Below are 6,284 nucleotides of genomic sequence, written 5' to 3' on the forward strand. Positions count from 1 at the left end.
TAAGTTTTAAGGTTATAGATCTCCTTTTGATGACCGGAATGAGTATTATATCCGCGTCTGCTGCTTGCATGGTAGCATCAGCATCTGCGAGTTCAGTTGCTAATCTAACTGCCTCTCTTTCGTCATCACTCTCTGCCATTTTACAGACAGGATGGTATTATGTTTGTTTGCAGATCAGGTTTCTTTATGGAAACAGAGATTAGATGTACAATATCTTGGAACTGTTTATCCTTCAACGTTGACTTGACCAAGAACTATACATAGGAGTTCCCTCCTGCGAGGTTTTGGAGGATATTACCTTTCACCCACTCCAGACGTCTTTGGAGTATTCGGGAAAAGGGGTCTGAGTGAGAAAGCACGACTGAGTTACTCTAAATGTCTTACGTTAGTTTTATCGCCCTTTCCAAACGCGTTGGGCGCCATGTAGTGTAGTTCCTATCTTCCCAATAGGCTCTGCGCATTGGAATAGTACCTACAGCAGTAAAGGCCTAGGCCAGACGTTAACTAGGTCTACTACTGTCGATACTAGACTTAATTTTTGGGTTTGCCAGCTAAGCTCAGAGTTTGCTAGAAACTTTCTCGAATGTTCAAGGAAGGAATTAACTTCCCTGATTAGACAAGAAGGGATTTAGTTTCTGACAACCATAGAACATTACAACTTTGCTCTCCCCTAATCAAGAGTCAATCTCGAGAGTCGTGTGAGCACAAGGCAATTATTTTACTCAGTCAGTACGTGCATTCTTAGTCTCATCAGAATGTAGAGAAAAGGAAGAGACGGGCGTGTTCAATAAAAAGGTGTTATTTATTGATCAGTCTCTTTTCTCGTACAAGAGAAATGGATCGATATTATTGCAATACTTATAGTTAAGTAAAGTGCATACATTAAAAGCAATAGTATAAAATAATACTGTAAAAACATTGATATGGTTTCTGAGCCATATGATGTTTAAAATGATTAAAATATATTTACATACACATATACATTTGACTAAACGTACTCAACTGGTGTTTCTAAATACGCCTACCCCGTGTACCTGACCTAAGTCTAACGCGTGGGCGGGAATAGAAAGTTACAGTTTAAGTTAAGTTTGTTTTTGCCAAGTGAATAACTAAAGAATTCTCTGTGAGGGGTTATTCAGTTCTGTACCTGGAAGTTAGGATGAATGAGGAATGGTATCTCTTTCTCTGCTCTCGATATTCCAGGCTGCCTGCGAGGGCTACCCGGAAGCGCCGGTGCTGGGTCTCTCGGCTTGAGATAGCAGCGCGTTTCTCAGCGCGTCAGGAAGGCGGGGCTGCTGCCAGCGGGGTCTGCTTCTGCTCTCGGCTTCGGCAAGTATGGCTGCTCCGTCTTGTCAACACGCGTGTGTTTGCATAGGGCAAGGTCGGCAATATTTATACCTTAAAGGTGCCGGGATTGACGTAAGGATGGACATAGGTACGTCAATAAAGATGTCATACGACTTGCTCGTTAGCACATTCTTTTGCAAAAGTTCTCTGTGAAATCAAAACAATGGCCGCACGGATTATCCAGGTTGTCATAGGTTTGATTTGTTATGAGAACGTCGTATGCCTTATCAGGGGCTGGAGGAATGTCGCTTGTCTAATTAGATCTCAAGCGTTATGACCTAATCAGATAACACGTTCCTGTGCCGTAGTGTGACTGCGTCAGATAACGGTATCTGCATCATGGGGGATTTCTTGCCTCATGGGCTGACTGTTAGTTAACTTGATAGTTAGTTTAACCAGAATAGGGTCAGGAATAGGGGGACTGATTCAGAACCTATAGAAATACACGACAACAACACCGTGCCATTGAATTCCTGCAAGAAATGCTTTCAAATCAATAAATCCCTTCTCACATCAGCTGAGAGCCTCACTCTGTGGTGTTTTGCCCGCAGCCCAGACATCGCCCGTGCTATACTCCTAGAGAAAGCCCTGCCCATTGGTATAACCCGTAAGGCAAAGTTCAGTTGCCCTAAGAGGACTTGCAACTGATGTAAAGTTACTTTCCTTGCTCCTAAGCAATTGTCAATTGCGGCCACTTTTGACCTTGGCAACCTGCACACGCCTGATCTGGTATCGATTTCAATGCCCAAAAATGTCAGACATGTAGTTGGGCCTTCTGTTTTTTCCGCTGCCAATGGTACCCCAAGAGCTTCAGCCAGGTGCTGGAAGCCCAGCAGGGCCTTCCTGCATGACTGGGAACACTTAGGGCCCATGAATAGAAAATCATCCAAGTAATGTACCAATCCATGGGATCTGTCTGAGGTCAGGAATTGTTCCACCGCCCATTCTAAGAACCTGGCAAAAGTCTCAAAAACTGCACAAGCAATGGAGCATCCCATGGGCATGCACAAGTCTATGAAGTAATTGTCGTCAAAAGTGAAACCCAAGAACTTGGTATCTTCTGGGTGAACAGGAAGTAACCGAAACGCCGACTCAATATCCGCTTTGGCCATTAAGGCTCCCTCACCCAGAGCTTGTAATTTTTTAATTGCTGTGTCAAATGTCGTATAGCGAACCGTGCACAGTTCTGGGTCTAACTTATCATTGACAGACAACCCTGGGGGGCTTGATAAATTATGTATAAGGCGGAATTTGCCCTCCTCTTTTTTTGGAACTAAACCCAGCGGTGAGCAGATCAGATCAGGGGTAGGTAGATTTTTGAAAGGACCCGCAACCCGCCCCAAGGCGACTTCTTTCATGATTTTGTTTCGCGCTGCTTCCATATTCTGAAGCACTGAACTTTGATTGCGAGGCGGAACATTAGTGGGGGAGGCTGAAGATGGGATACGGAAACCAAATGTAAAGCCGTGAAGCAGAAACTGCGCCTCCTCAAGTTTGTCATACTTACTAAGGAGATGTATCAAAACATGACGTTTAATGGGAGTTGGGAGCTTTGTCGGATGTTTTAGGTGGCTTTCCTTTTGGGGTGTTATGGGCGGGCTGTTCTTTGGGATTCCCTGTCTTCTTGAAACATTTGATTTCTGGATGGGATGTTCCCCCGCAGAAAGAACAGCTGTGTTTGAACCTGCACGAGATCCCCCTAGTACACTCATTTCTGTTGAACTGCCAGCAGGCCTGTTTTTTATCGCCGAATCCCTTGTCACTCCGAAAGGACTGACTCAAAACAGGGGGACTAGCCTTGGACGTTGAAGGTGAAGGCGAAGAATAAAACACTGTATGCCATAGATTGATCTCTCGTTGATCCCATGCTATCCCCGGGTGAACTGCCTTCATCTGCCTGAACATTCTATCATATTTCAACCATCCCAAGCCTGGAAACTCAGCTGCCGCACCATGTATTAGGGATATGTAACTCATCATTTGAGGACCCAACACGGGATATTTCTCCAGCATAACTGCGGCATAAATGGCAAATCCCGTGATCCAGTTCTTCATGGACCAATCTACCCAATTCTTCTTTTGATTGTGCTCGCCCTCTTTCGCTCCCCTGGACTTCCCTGAGGCCACCCCTGCATTAATGAGATCAAACACATCCATGTATTCACCCCTAAGTATCTTTTCCTTTATATCTGCTGGAACGTGCCAGGTGATCCCCGTAGATGGCGATAGGGTCATTGAGGTTGACCCAAACATTAACGGACTGAATGCCAACATCGGTTGACCGGCCGTCTGCCCCCCAGCCCCCCTTGTGTCTGGTTATTACTAGACACTGACCACTCAACTGCAGTGTTAGCTATTGGGGCCTGTGGTGGACACCCTAAATTCGGGTAAGCATTCATCATTACGGGCCCCCCACTTGCCGGGTAATTCGTGTTGGGGATCATCGGGCTTACAGGGCCATTCCCAATTGCTTGCCCATGTGAACCATATAGTTGCATGCCTGGTAACTGTGCCACCCCTCCGGATTGTACCCAAACGTGTGACACCCCGCTACCCGGTTGCGCCACTACTGGCGGTAGCGCCACCTGAGAACCAGGTACCCCCGCATGAGCGACAGGGTACCCCCCTATGTGTGTAGCCTTGGCAGTAACGTGCTGTCCCTCCACAGCGTCCTTGTCCTTATCAGCCACTGAACTCAAATCAATTGTCTCTGGCACCTCCTCACCTGGTGATGTTGACTGTGGCTCAGCCGCCCTAGGCCGCTTGTCTTTTGCCGCCTCCTTAAACCTTTCCGGCGTACGCCTCGCTCTCTTGCCTCTCCCTTTTTCTTCCTGAGCCTTCGTGTTTGCTCTAGCCCCCTCTCGCATCATCTTTAGTGCCCAGTCCGCGCCTTTTTCTTTCGTGAACTCCAGAAGCTCCGTAAAAGCGAGGTGCTCATCTTTTGTGGCTGGGGGCTCTTTGCCCCTCCGGGCCCTTTTTGGCGGCATCCTGCACTTGAAGAAAACAAGCGTTAGCACTTTTAAATGACAGTACATGCTTTTTGGGTTATCAGCCCTTTAACCTGGACCCCCATTCCACCCGGCAGAAGCCACCCTGCCTGCCAAGATGAACCAGGTTGTGCCTCAGAAGCTTGCGCCTCCCCCTTGGCTAAAAGTCACTTTTCAACCTTTAATATTATCTAAGCCGTTATTTACCTAACAAACCATTCTATTATGAAAATGTCACACATAGCAATCTGAACCATTCTATTATGAAAATGTCACACATAGCAATCTGAAACCCTGGCAGCTATGTCAGAGGGTGGCTTCACGTGGCCAAGTAGATATGGGTAAACCCAGTGTGCTGCTGTAAATAAGCCCCTTAATACCACTTCAGGGCTTAGCTTCTATTCTCACTTAATGTGGACGGCAGAATTATGTGATTAATTTTATTACAAAAGTGATTACAAAATGCATCTCTGTTGCAAAGGAATATTTCTATACAAAACTAAACAATTATTGTGGTAAACTGCCAGATAGAAACGCTCCTTAAAACAGATCCCTAGGGAGGCACATATGAAGATGCACTCGTGATTCCAAGTACATCAGCAATCTCGGTGGAAATACGTGTCAGCACCAGGATTCAGAAAGCAAATATTCGTTTACATCATTTGCACCTTGTTCCCGGATTACCCGCTTTTGACGATTTCAGTTTCTGCCCTCGGAGAGCAGCGATCATGTTTTTTAATCTTCACCCAAACGTAAGAGCGGTTCTGCACACGCAACCAAGTTCACTATTAACTAGAGCGGTCCTGCGCAGCCCCGCCATGTCTACCATTACCGCTACCGCTTCCCGAAACTCGCACGCGCCATGCGCTTTCTCCTTTCTCCGCATACAAGCAAACCCTCCGTAGCCCACACGCCACTCACACGCACATACGGATTAACCAACAACGCACACACACTGCGCGGCCCACTAACCTCCGAGTCGGATTGACCCTCGACCACGCGACGGTCCTGCCTTCTTCCCGATACGTCTGACTCCTGGCCGGTCAGTGGACGAAGAGGGGGTCCCTAAGATGGACGCAGGCTTTTAAGCCTCGCGCCCTTCGACCACTTCCGGGGCGTTAATACCCCCCGCTCCCATTGGTCCTTTTGTCTGCTTTCACTTCCGGGTCAGATGACCCGGAAGTGCTTCCCTGCCGTGGTCGGCCCTTTGGCTGCCACTAACGACGCCACTCCCCTAAGGGGGGTGGCGCCTTGCATACTCTAAACAAAGAAACAAATATAAAACAACTTTCATCCATTGAACCGGTAAACTCGTTGGAAGCAATTGATCTAATAGAGGATATGGCCGACTCTACAAGTGGGGACCAAATAGTGATAGTTAGAAGTAGTATCAACAAACGACTCATAAACTTAGTTAAAAAAAAATTGAATATAAACAAAGAAAGGGTCATGGAAAATCAGAGGAAGGAACAACTAATCTTCAAGCCAGTATATGAGTCCAGAGGGCATCAAGATACGTTAAATAGAGGCAATCTTTTGTGCCTGTTTAAATCGGTTCCATCTCTAGCACATCTGACAACTAAAGAAATAGAATGTGTTGGCTTCATACAAAATTCGAAAGGCTAACAGTGCTAACAGTCACATCCCCTGCTGTAGCAGAACTAATTATGAAGGAAGAAGATATATTTCGTAGTTGGGGAATAATGATCAGTAAAATTATGCCAAAAAAATACCCTACACCATTCTTAAAAGCAGACAATTTGCCAACATTTGAGAAAGGAAAAAAGGGGCAACCATCCTTCTCTGTGTTAAAAAATCCAATTCAACAAATAGATAGAGGAATCGCAAATCAATCTGAAGACAAAAGGGAAGAGAAGGAAAATGGGATAAATGATTCATGGATGAAAATGGCCCTACATGGAAATAACAAACAATGACAAGTAAATCATG

At 46.0% G+C, this 6,284-nt stretch overlaps 1 non-coding gene across 1 annotated transcript; it reads right to left on the reverse strand.

The window, feature by feature from the left end:
- Positions 1-4,926: 4,926 nt before the first annotated feature.
- LOC144774622 (small nucleolar RNA SNORD24) lies at positions 4,927-5,001 on the reverse strand. The gene has a single exon (XR_013600394.1). It is a non-coding gene; the product is annotated as a small nucleolar RNA SNORD24 (small nucleolar RNA).
- Positions 5,002-6,284: the final 1,283 nt, after the last annotated feature.

Source organism: Lissotriton helveticus, chromosome 8 (assembly GCF_964261635.1).
Source record: "Lissotriton helveticus chromosome 8, aLisHel1.1, whole genome shotgun sequence".
Taxonomy (NCBI): Eukaryota; Metazoa; Chordata; class Amphibia; order Caudata; family Salamandridae; genus Lissotriton; species Lissotriton helveticus.